The 12,714-nt window shown below is 40.7% G+C and overlaps 1 protein-coding gene across 1 annotated transcript in view; it reads right to left on the bottom strand.

The window, feature by feature from the left end:
• Positions 1–5,578, bottom strand: part of ctif (CBP80/20-dependent translation initiation factor) — a 65,258-nt gene extending 59,680 nt beyond the window's left edge. Inside the window, exon 1 of the mRNA XM_008296741.1 lies at positions 5,449–5,578. The gene's annotated coding sequence lies outside the window, so the exon portion shown is untranslated. The remainder of the gene's footprint in view (positions 1–5,448) is intronic.
• Between the last annotated feature and the right edge of the window lie 7,136 nt (positions 5,579–12,714).

Raw genomic sequence — 12,714 nt, 5'->3', positions numbered from 1 at the left:
ACAGCGTGGCACTGGACGGCACACTGTTTCTTTGTTTGACCGGCAGAGACAGATAGGGTCTGTGTGTGAGATAAGATAGGATAAATGACCAAAAAGCAGAGAGTCTGAATGTAATATCTGTAATCAAATATCTCAAATATATGTAGTGTTGCTTCATGCTTGACTTTCAGTGCACAGAAGTAGACATGTTTCATGAAAGTTTCTCTGCGCTCACTTAAAGTCTTAGTTATTGAAATTTAAAATCTTCTCATGATCATAGACTCCAGAGAAGACTTCTGGAGAAACTACGAACATGGCATTTGGTATGTAGTTCAGAAAGCCAGGTGTGAATTCACACATCCCCAGAGCGCTCAGAGAATGAGGAGCATTGCATACTTGTGTTAGAGCATGTTCTAGCAACGCTGTTTATGCTGATCACTCACTTTTTTCCATATGTTAAGACCCCTCCACCACCACTCTGGAGTTTCTTTTTAGATTCACCGAGAAGAGTTCAACGCTAATGGAACGAATGCAGAACGTACAGCAGCGCGACATTTATTGTGAATGCAGTAAAACAACCGCAAGCAAGCAGTGATTTGCAGCCTTTCATATGGTTACACAACAGCCAAACAGTAAGAAGCATAATCCTTACAACCCAAACAAAGTACAACATGAGACCCAGTCTCCCCAGTGGGAGTCCAAGTCAATGTTCTCACCCCATGCAGAGAGAGCTGGTAATATGTCTAATCTGCTCTACTACCGACTGGCTGGCTGGCTGGCTGGCTCAACAAACTCACACTTGGGTTTAAATATAATTTGCAGAAGTCTATTTTGAGAGCAGGAGAGCTACAGCGTGCCTTTAAGTTTAATTATTCAGTAGCGATATTTGTTATAGTAGATATAAGAACTGGTTCGATGGAGAAAGCACACAGCTCGATTTAGCCCCAAGAGTTAATGTACTTCAACAGTTCTTGAATACACTGACGGGTTTGTTTTGTTGTGTTTTTTTACTTTATTTGCAAGACACAGAGTTGGGTGACTTGCAGGCTAAACATATGCAATGAGTCAGGAACAGGAGAAGCATTAAAAAGGAAGATTTGGTTATAAAAGAAGTATTTCAGCTACAGAAAGGATGATGGTAGTCTGTCGACAGCATCTTGCATTTGCTGTCACTACAAGAGCCAACACATCTCATTTGTTTGAATATTTAAATCAGCACCACAAAGCTTTGTATGACGAGTGGAAAGCCAGATATGAGTGCCACACAAAGCAAAAAAATAATAATCATTTGGATGCCTTTGCCTGAGATACACCATGTGAGAAAGGTTTCAAACAGCTTCTTTCAGCCTAATTTAATTTCTTTTTATTTTCGATGCAGATGCACTTTCCTACAAAATCCCCTCAGTCATTCCAGGACGATTCATTCTTTTCAAACAGGGTTGCTCAAGTCATCTAGTGAAAATTTCCGATTATTTTCTTTCCCAGGTCACAACGTATATTACAGAAAACAAAATACTGCAACGTCAATTCTGCGCAGCCCCAGAAATGTAGACTTTTCTGAGCAGAAACGTCAGCTGCATGAAAGTTTAATTGGTGCTGCAGTACCAGACAAGAATGTAATCCAAAGATTTTGACATTTCAGCTGGTGTGTGACTACAGGCAATTTTAGCACAGCTGCGCATATATTGTATGTGCAAATAAAGAATACTGAATCTCGTATACTATTGCTGAAAGGTACAACGGCTGTGTGAGAATTGGACAGGGTATGAATGAGCCTGGCTTCTTCTACAGCACAAACAAATAGTAACAAAACAATTTTCAGCAATACTTTAAATGTAAATTCATATAACTTCAACTTTTTTTACTCTCTTGCGACATTGTGGAAAAACGTCTAGCTTCATGTAGCCAGTACCAATCAATCAAGAATTCCTTAATAGAATCTTTTCCTACACAGTGGCGCTGGATAATGGAGATGGAAATGAAAGACTGCTAACTGCAGCACTTTAGAGTACCGTCAAGGAACTCAGGCGATACATCTGCAAGACGTCAGTGAAATAGGCAAAATAAATAGAACCTTGTCAGCTGGCAGAGCAACAGGTGAGCTAAACTATTTATGTGTGCAGTGTATGACCTGAATCTAGAGGAACAGAACAGTAGCAGATAGTCTGCTCAGGCCACACAGGGGGTCCAAGGATGTGTGCACACTTGAAACAATAAGTTCATTGTCCCTCTGCGTCCCTGCAGTGGCATAATGAAAGAGGATTGGGCCTGTGCAGTCCTGTGAACTGTGGGACTATAGCCCCACAGTGCTATTCTGTTCGGATTCATGCACACACAGAGTCCTGGCAAACAAATGAGAGTGTGTAAAACCGGTCACGGGCTTCACAACATGTTTGGAGGTAGCAGTTCTGAGACCTCAAAGCTGAACAGAAGCAAAGGTGAAAAGAGACGCAACAAAGGCTGGTCCATAACAGAGCGCTGGCCATTATTGGTCGGGGCTGAACACATGGGATGATGGCAAAACGAGTGACAAAAGGTTAGCCATAACGGTGACAATAGTGGAACAACTGCTTGCTGGAAAGAGACAGAGGCTACATAACATGCTGTAGAGCCACTCTGCATTCCTGCACTAAGGTAAAGGCCTTCTGTTTTCAGCTTTAAGCCACCACCTGATATCTCCCCTCACACAGACCTGCTGTACGTTTTTCTAAATCATGACCCGTGTAATCTCCCTCTCCTCATTTACTCTTTTCCCACTCACTCATCCATGCAACACAGGCAACATAATGAGCAGCGGTTCCCACTGAAATGAGGCTAAATCTCTGCTACGCAGCCTGACTCAGGCTGCTCCAGTTTTCTGCAGGCTACTCCCACTCTCTCTATAGCATGCGGCGATGTTTGCTCCAACATTCTTCAAAAACGCTGCATGCTTATGACTGGGGGTTCGTTACAACCCTGAACTCAACCTCATTTCCTAGTGTTCACTTTACCGTTAGGCACAGAGGGAGGAGTTACATACTTCAGTAAAACCAGACATCATTAATCGCTGCTATTACACTAAGGTCAGTCTTTAATTAGGTGATACTGTTTGACCCCTGAGGGCAGAGTTCACAGCCGCAATCATTCCTCACATCAGTGCAGCACTCACATGTGCTGGGCCAGCAGATCACAGGGGTGATGACGATGCACTGACTCTTCTTGAATGAAACTGTATTTCAGGCCAAGTCCACACATCAGCAGGACTCATTTTTTCTATTACTGGGAGATCAATCTACAAATCGTTAGGCAGTCTGGGTAAAATGCAACATCTCAACTGAGGATATATTCATTTTGAGTATTAAAAAAAAGACCCGGAACACCTGGATTCATTAGCCCAATATTTCCTGACTGTAACAACATGTAGAATCCACAGTCTGTTATTGATATGCAGCAAATGTGGTATCAGATAATCACTTTGTCCTCAGTTAAATGGCTGATGGTGATAATGTAAACATATGATCAAGGTTCGCTTATAGACATACCCTGACATTTCCTGACAAGTCTAAGCCTACATTCAACCTCGGGCACTCCCAGGCACAAACATGCCATTCTCCATATTAGAAACAACTTTGGAGAAGCACATCTGGACTTAAAAGATAAAACCAAAGCCATTAACATCTAATTCATGAACATACTTTGTATTAAACTATACATACGTCACCGTGCCATCTTCACAGAAGCCATAAAAATCAACAAACATGTCAGTCTGGGCTGACTAAACAACAGTCTTGGTACAATGAATCCTGGGTACAGACTGAGACACTGGCTGAACCAGACTTACCACTTTGCAGACAAGAGTATTAGCATATGACTCCAGCTGAGGCACCACAGTAACGTGGGTGAGGATCATACACTGTGAGTGAAGATACACTTTACCCAAAGGAACACACTTCCTCTCACTGTGATTCCTATTCAGTAAATAGTTTTCAGTTCTCCACTAATAACGCCGTCTGTCAAAGACACATCAGGCAAACTTGGTCTCGCTTCTCTGCATTGAAGTGGGACATAATCTCGTCTAATTGAGGCTCGAGGGACGTCTGCTCCCGTGACTTGTGGCAGCATGCAAACATTCCATCACCACGTTAAAGTCACTGTGATCCAATCGGTTTCAGGAATCACAGGAATGTTACAAGCGAGCTGGACTTAAGTCCAACCTTGGAACAAACAGTCTGGACGCCTGTAGGGCAAACTGGGACTGGATGACCGGGGGGAAATATTGAATTGTAATCTTTCAGACAGACATTGCGATTCAGTTTGGGATAGATTTTCTTAACAGTCAAACTTCGGTTTAATGTTCAAGGTGTGATAGACAATGACCCTATGAGAGACCGTAAAAAGCGCAGCTGTCACACAAGGAGGACGGCATGAATGTGCAAAACCACTGACACACCAGCTTCAACCCTACAGGCTGCTTAACGTGCATCCTAAATTGCAGCTTTTGTCATGGGATAAAATCATTGCTAGAATTTAATTTCAATTAGAAATCAGTTAATTGTCCCGCCCCTGATCAGACTCCTCCATTTGGCAAGCTTGTGAATGAATCATGATGATTTTACAGATCTTTAGGGTAGGAGACCAAGTTAGGTTTGGATTCATCCCATACTAATTAAACATAATGACAACTAACTAAACAAATCAATCACTTCAACTGCTTCCTCTAAATCAGGAGATGGCAAACACTACTGAAACTGAAAACATATCAGTATTTTCAGTGCTGTCCTTCTGTCCTGCCACAGCAGCAGTTGTAACCCAGTCTTTGTTGTGAGGGTCAGCAGCTGAGGCAGGCTGCTGATCTGCAGCTAGCTCAGCTCCTTTCCACTGCACACTGACATCTAAGATTTAACCCGACTCTTCCCTTCATTCCTGCCACACCGGTAGAAGATAACGTTACTGCAGCCACAGTAATAAACGACAATAACATTTCCATCATCACGTTAGCGACAGTTTTCCTTCTATTTGGCACTTATAGCCACGCCCATGCTGTCTGGGATGCTAGCAGTGTTTATATCCGTTAGCCTGGCGGCGTTTCACGGCAGGACGTTACCGGCAGAGTGAGCAGAAAGCCCGCAGCACAATGTCCCTGTCAGTGGGACAAAGACACATCTGGAGGCGGCTCCACGCCCTGCCGTGTCCGCCCGCGTATCACCGGTAACAATGGTGACGCAAGCTTTGCGGCTAACCAGCCGGCTAACGTTAGCTCCCAAGTACAACAGTAAACAACAGGCCACGAATTACGGAGTCAGACCGCTCACCGTTACCGGAGCCACATCAACAGGTCTGCGAGAGGGAGTCAAAGCGCGAGCAGGTCGCACACGGAGGCAACCGGCAGCAAATCGGCGCGCATCTTATAAAACTGTTATCTGGTTACAACGGCTGGAGCAATGAGACCGACAGACACCTCCACCGGCTTAAAACCGCATAAATCCTTACCCGAAGTGAGATTGTGACTCCTGGCGAACCCGGGTTCTCCCCCCCGAGATCAAATCCGCCGTGTCATGGGTGTGTTTCTTAAAACGACGAGGGGAAAAGAGGATTAGCTGTGTAGTGTAACTCCGACGTCCCACACTGAGGAAAAAGGGAATGCAGGAATGTGACGTTCAGTCCGGTCCGCTGGCAGCGGTGACACGTGCACTCCAGAGCGGAGCACTGTGGGAAATGAAGTTTAGTTGAGTGAGACGCCATTTTTTTTTTTTAAACTCGGCTTTGATAGAGCACCGGGTGATACAATAGAATAAAATAAAGTTAAATTAATGTTTCCTTAAAATTAATTACATGTAATAGAAGACAATTAAGTTTATCTACCAGTTTAATTAGGTGAAATGCCTTAAGGAGCCACTTTCCCAAAAAGTTAATCTACATTTATTATCTAAACTCAAACAACTATCCTGCTTAGTCATGTAAATTATGTATTTTTTAAAATCTAATATTATTTATACTTTTTTTGTATTAATCATGAGAGTAAAGAAACATTTAGTTGGCCTAAACACCATTTTTAACAGAGGTAAACTACAAGATGACAATCACCACAACTACTACTAACTGTTAGCCTACTGCTAAAGCCAGCTTAACTAATTTCAGACTTTTATCTGCAAAACAAATGTTTAAGAAAATGTATGGCTATACTGAAAATTTTGAAATTAGAATATATTAAAAACTTTGTGATTCTTTCAAAGCTACTCATATCTGATACTATAAAGGTGTCTATTTGGTTGGGAGAACAAAAACAAAAACATGTAAATAAATAAAATGTAAGGAGAATGTACAAGGTGGCCATTTAAAAAACAAAAAAAAGATTTAATGTGACAATTGTTTTTATTTTTGTTTGCTTGTCCACTTTTTGGTTCTAATGACTGAAGCCATTGGCAGCAGCTATTGTTTGGTGTAACCTGTTCAGTTAGCAGAGGGCAATTTACTACTAATTAGCTGTTAATGAAGTAGTCTTGTAAATGCATGTGAGTCTTAGCATTATATACTTTTAGCTGCCTATTTTAGAAATAAAACTTAAAACCTTTATCATCACTATTTGTCGTTCTCCATGAAATGACTTTTATTTCCATGCATCCGTCAGTCCTAACAAGACTGTACAAACACTGCTGTATTGCCACTATCAAACAGGACTGCATAAACAGGCTATAAAAGCAACCCACAGAGTCTGATTACAAAGACAAATGACTGCAGGTCTTAGTGTGAACTTACTGTCTTTTTAGTGTAATCATGACCCCTTGTGGAAAATGAGAAAAATGCAGCTGAAGGAATCGACTCCTCCACTGTGTGTGATTCTGTAGCTAGTATGTGTACATATAATGAATATGTAACTATACCACAGAGACTCATCAGGGTCCTCACTCAATATGGCAGACAGCTGGAAGATAGAGCCCAGACAGATTGACTGACAAATAGATTTACATATAAGCAAGAAGCAGAGCTTTTATAGTCAGTTAAGAGACACAGAAAGCAGACATATGGAATAACAAAGAGAATCACACAAAGTAAAATTAACAGATGTACGAATGTGAAGCTGGACAGGTAGACAGACAGCCAAATGATAAAAGTTCCTTTCTGTTCCAGATGGTTGCAGAATATGTCACAGTCAGGGGCTAATTAACTACCATGGCGTGCTGGAGACTCCAGCAGGTCACTACACCCCCCAAACCCCCTTCTTCTTCTTCTTCTACTTCATCTCCTCCTTCTCCTCCGTCTCCTGTTCTTTCTCACTCGCTCTCCCACTTCTATGTCTATCCTTAGTCGTCCCATAATTACTTTGTTGTCCTCTTCACATCACCCACAGCACCGCAAGCTATTCAGCCTTCCATTCCCCTCCCATGCTGTTGTGAATTTTCTCTGTGCAGACGCTCCCTTTACACGGCCTCTTCTCACGGGTGCAAACCTATAGCTGTCTTCTTTTGATATCTGGAGAGAGTAAAACCTACGATAAGTCATCCCCAGATTTACGCTCGTTGTTCGTGAGCTGAGCGAAAATGTGAGAAAACTTATCCACGGTAAATTAACTTACTCTCTATCCTGATCGTGTTTTAAATCAGTGACTCTACTGAACATCAGACTCTTGTGAAGCTCAGGTGTAATTGTTGGGAAAACTCTAATTAATTTGCACTGTTGCCAAGGGAACCATAATTTTGAACTGCTATATAATTTCATTGTTCTAAAAATGTCTGCACGTGTTGCACGACGCACAGAACTTTTAAAAATAATAAATCATTATACACAAAAACGACATTATTTTTATTTAAATAATGTTAACTCACTTTCTGTCAACCTTTTGTACGTGAATTATATTTGTATTTTAAAATATAATGGTGTCAGTTATATTTCTTTGTACCAACAGCAGATGAGTTCATATTAATTTACATATAAGCACACACAGAGGGGGAGAAAGTCCCTCTTCTGTGGAAGTAGAAGTCACAATAATGCAGCATAAAATGTCACAGATACTAAATTTAGGTACAAAAGTATTAGTATGAAAATTTATAGTCATTGATGCATTAATGTGTGCATCATTTTAATACTGAAAATAGTAAAGTTGGTGATACATTTTAATGCTTCAGTATTTAAAACGAAGGAAAACATAGATAGATAGATAGATAGATAGATAGATAGATAGATAGATAGATAGATAGATAGATAGATAGATGAGGGTGCAAGAAAAAACAAAAAAACAGATGGTGCTGGTACAAGAAAAAAAAAAAGCAGGGTAATAAAAAGTACAACAATAAAAAAAAAAAAAGAGCGCAAGAAATAAAATGTGAACGTATATTTTAAAGCTGCTTTGATGGTACAGAAAATTCTATAGTGTGAGAGAAAGGGAGGCAAAAAAGCCGAAGCTGGCGTTGCTCCTCAGGTCGCCCTGTGCATAGCTGAATCCTCACCAGAGGGATGGTACCAAGGCACCAATTAGCAGCAGAGAGGGCGCATGATGATATTTCCGTGTGCTTGTGGCCGGGGCAGCTCCGTCTGTGTGTGTTATAAAAGGCAAAACCATAAACATGGAATTAGACAGTACAGGCCCCGCAGCTCTTAAGGTCACAGACTCTCCCCTCCTGCGGCTTCCGAGTGCAACGGTGTGATATAAACAACACTGGCCAGCAAACTGTTATTACTGTATGTACGGGGTTTTTTTTTTTTTTTTTTTTTACAAAAGGGCCGTGGATTATTTGCGCTTGTCGGTATGTGAAGTTCATTAGGGCCAGCCACCCTGATGCAGTGGTCTTCTGCAGCTCTGCTCTTTTATTGTTAGGTTGAATGGCTGCAGGAGATAGGTGTGGGAGAAAGATCACTGTGAACTAGATGGAGAGAAACTAAGTGGGTGGAAGTGACTGAACATCTCTTTGTGTAAAACGCACACACAGGCAACACGCACACACACGTACACACATTAGCACTCAGACACATAAACACACTGCGATTGGCCGGGGTTCAATTTGTTGAGTAACAAAAACATGATAGGTTTCTAACCAGCAGGTGGGGGCAGTAGACAGATCATAGGACTGAGCGGTGCTATTAAAATGTGCAGTAAGTCACAGATCTACTGTAACCTACATACACAGGGGGGTGGAAAGAAAAAATTATGAAATATTCTAATAAAGCCTATCATATTATCCCTGCGATAAGTCAGGCTGTTTTGCAACTGATAGTTAAATAAATCTCCAACAAAAATATAATACTGTGTGTCAGAAAATAATAATAATAAAATACCCACATTCTTTAAAATCCCTTAATAAGCAACATTTTGGTTCCTTGGGTGGAATAAATCCTTGGCAAACTGTACATCCCTTGAATCCTTGGGCAAACTCTTACTATTTTATCTGTGCACAAGCCTCATATCACAGTGACAGCGGCTACTTATTTTGTAACAGGAGAAACAGAGTGATTTTAGCCGAGAGAATAAATGTAACATTATCATGTTTGTGCCTCTGGATTTAAATGATAAAAGTTACCATATATATTTTTTAAAAAGATCAAAAACATAAATGTAGACGGATGAACAAATATTTTATTATTGATTTATCTGCTGTTTATTTTCTTGATTTGGCAAATAATTGTGTAATCTATACTATGTCAGGCATAAATGGGAAAAAAACACAATATACTGGATCATGACTACTGATTTATCCAAATTATAGTTTAAAAAAACCAAACAAATTAATTAAATGCAATGTAAGACCAGGGAAAGCAGCAAATTCTCACATTTTGGATATTGAAGATAATGTTTTTTTTGTTTGTTTTTTGCATTTTTATATAATGAATGATTAAAAATGGAAACTATTAAACTGTTTGCCTCATTTTCCACCAATCAGCGAATAAAGTAATTGTCTAAATATAGCGGCATGGGCGCTCATTGTCAGAAGAGTGACTTATTCAGTGATCTAAAATAAAACATATTTAAAGTTGCAGAACAACAACTGTTTGCTGTGCTTTGCCCTTCAGCCTCCTCCTCCAGAAGCAGAGGCCGAGGGGCTGCTCCGCTCACCCCCTCCTCTGTCCTGCCCTCAGCAGCCCGACACTCCCCCTGCTGCTGAACCGTGGTAGAGCGAGGACTGTCCGAGGAGCACGTTGACAGCTCTGGGCCGTGTGCGCCCGCCTGCATGTATGGTGAGCACCCGTTGAGTAGGTGGGTCTGCTGGAAGGGAGTGGGAGAGGTGGGAAAGGGGCAGATGGAACACAGAAGGAAGTTCACCAGCGACACATAGAGTGTCAGAAAGTAGAGAGGGACGGAGAGGGAGGGGATCGGAGAGGGAGCCGCCGCAGGGACAGTCATAGGTAGAGGAGGCAACAAAAAAAAAAAAAACAGAGAGAATGAGGGGACAGATATGCAGAGAGAAAAGGCAAGAGGGGTCGGCGGGTGGTAAAGAGAAAGTGGAGGAAAAGGTGGAGGGGGTTGGTGGAGCAGGAGAGGTGAGAGATGTGTCAGGTACCAGAGGGAGAGGTGAGAGAGCTGCGACAAGCAGCAGGGAGTTGGAGGGAGGGTGACAGGTAGGGATGGAGGGTGGAGGAGTTGGGGTTTGAGGGGGGGTGATAATGATAGCAGGTGCAAGAGGGTACAAGGATGGGTGGATACGGGAGGAGGGGAGGGACGGAGGGAGGGAGGGATGTACTTTTGACCTTCAAAAATAGTTTGATGGTTGTGGACAAAAAAAAAATAAAGGAATTGAAATATTGTCAAAGAAAAAGATGTTGTTTGTAGTCATATTTAAATGTTGTAGGAGTTGTGGCTTCGTGGGCACAATCTGCTTTCCAAAGTGTTTCAAAATTAGATCAGATTAGATTCAACTTTAGTATCAGAAGACAATGGAATGCAGTTTAATATCCAACCAGAAGTGCAAAAGCAGCAGTAGAGTCCATTATATGCAGTTTGGGTTTGTTACAGCGCAAACAGAGTGAATTAAAAATACACTCTTGGTATCTTACCTGTGAACATATTACATAGTAATTTATATTATGTACAAAAGATGTTGCTCTTGATTGCAAAAATATGATTCTAGTCTCACGTTTAAAGCTGCAGCCTGAAAATATTGTACAAGAAAAAGTTGGTTTATGTCATGATAGATAATAAAGCAAATAACCACCACCTACATGGACTGTTTTTAAGAGTAAAAACCTTAAATTATTGCATGCCAAAGTCATTTTTTACAATAAATATAAAGCAGTTACATACTGACAGTACTTATAGAAAGGTATTAAAAAGGTACCTGCATTATCATAACAGCATAAACTGCATTACAATAAATGTTAAAGGTCCCTATAGACGTGTTACAAGTCATACAAAAATCTAAAAAAGATATTAACATAAACACATTAAAAAAAAAACCCTCTTCGTGTTTATATGTTCTTTTTGTCCCCCCACAAAAATCCCATTAAAAATGAAAATTCATCTACTCCCTCTCATACTTCAATAAAAAGTCTATTCTCAGTGTTTGCAGTTTGAAAGTTTCCACATCACACTTCTGGAAGCTGAATATTGAGCCATGACATGACAAACAAGTCGTGGTGCCTGGAGAAGTGGCTGCACTCGTAATTTATGCCCCCAAGTTCTTTCTGTTTTTTGTTTTTTTTTTGTGTTAAAGTCCAGCAAAGGATAAACGCCCTGTGTTATAAACAGTGACATGTCAGACTCCTCTTGTATATATAGTTCACCCACAGAATGGGTCAGGAGTATTTGCACGTTGTCACTTAAGTTCTGCTGCTGGACTTTAGAGGGTGAGGAGGATCAGGATGAAATTAACATCAGCCACAGAGTAGGTGCAGATTTCACGATCAATAATACTGGCTCACGGACTATGGGCTGAGACATCTATACATATTTATGCATTTTAAGTCAACTATTCCTCATTCCTGAGGCCACACACACACATGGAAGTCTCTCACCTTGGAAGACTGTGGACCAGAAGTTTCTTTTGTAAGCTGACTTGGGACAGACAGTGTAAATCAGTGTGCCACCATTATAGGATTATTATTATTATTATCTGTCTGCAAACTTCATTAGTCCTACACAGGCCTTTTATATGACATATACTCAAAATTGGGGAAACAGAGCTTGCCTTATTTTTAACAAACATTCGAAATGACAACGCCGATTTTCCAAATAACATATTTCAGGAAGATTTTCACATAACACTTCTCCCTCCTCGCCGACCGAGCCGATGAAGGCAACATGTAAATGCCAATCAGAGGCAGAATAGGGCGTTTTATGCCTTCATCATCTTAGACACAAAAAAACTAAACTAAACTAAATGGTTATGTAGCTCACTACACTGTAAAAAGTGTATCTAAGCTGTAGTTGAAGTAAAGTCCTTTTTTCGACTCATTCTCATTTTACGATCTGGTGTTGTGGTGGCAGTTTTCTGGATTTGATCCACTTGAAATGACCCTTTGTCCGTTTAAACTGATATTCCACTGTCTGGCAAAGTGTCAAAATTCAGTTTACTGTTCATTTAGTGTTGTGACGTCTGGCGTCCATGTTTACCGAGAAAAAAAAAAGTAAGTCTTCTGGTATTTTACATTTTAAAATAAATACTTACAGTAGCAAAATTGGAAACTTCAAGCTGATTTTCCTTAAAATAAAGTTGCAGCAAAGTGAACAATTCATCTGAGAAGAATCAAATGATTTGAACAACTTAAACCAGTGGCATTAATATTACTTGTTAACTCAATGAACCTAATAAAGCAATTCATTTAAGTTGG

Source organism: Stegastes partitus, unplaced genomic scaffold (assembly GCF_000690725.1).
Source record: "Stegastes partitus isolate 25-593 unplaced genomic scaffold, Stegastes_partitus-1.0.2 Scaffold1149, whole genome shotgun sequence".
Classification (NCBI taxonomy): domain Eukaryota; kingdom Metazoa; phylum Chordata; class Actinopteri; family Pomacentridae; genus Stegastes; species Stegastes partitus.
Note: the sequence above shows the minus strand (reverse complement) of the source record. Positions and strands in the feature narration are given on the sequence as shown.